We start from the raw sequence: 311 nt of genomic DNA, 5'->3' as shown, positions 1-311 counted from the left end.
CTGCTTGAATACATTCAAGAGCAGGATGGCGGTCCGACTGAAACAATTTCAGAGGCTCCTGGGAGACGCTTCAGCACTGGCTCCATGGCCGAGTCCCGAGGTGGGAGTGGCAACGCGGCACTCACCGGGTCCAAGTTACACCGGCCTGCTGCCAAACCTTCACCCCGTGGTCAGACCTTGAGTTTCTCCGGGCAGGAGTGCCCCTAGAGCAGGTCTCCAGGCATGCTGTGGTTTGCACGGATGCCTCAACCACCAGCTGGGGGGCCACGTACAACGGGCTTGCAGTGTCAGGGGTTTGGACGGGGCCCCAA

This window comes from Sinocyclocheilus anshuiensis, unplaced genomic scaffold, assembly GCF_001515605.1.
Source record: "Sinocyclocheilus anshuiensis isolate Anshui unplaced genomic scaffold, SAMN03320099.WGS_v1.1 scaffold2192, whole genome shotgun sequence".
In the NCBI taxonomy this organism is placed as follows: domain Eukaryota; kingdom Metazoa; phylum Chordata; class Actinopteri; order Cypriniformes; family Cyprinidae; genus Sinocyclocheilus; species Sinocyclocheilus anshuiensis.
The sequence above is the reverse complement of the archived record's forward strand: the minus strand, read 5'-3'. Positions refer to the sequence as shown.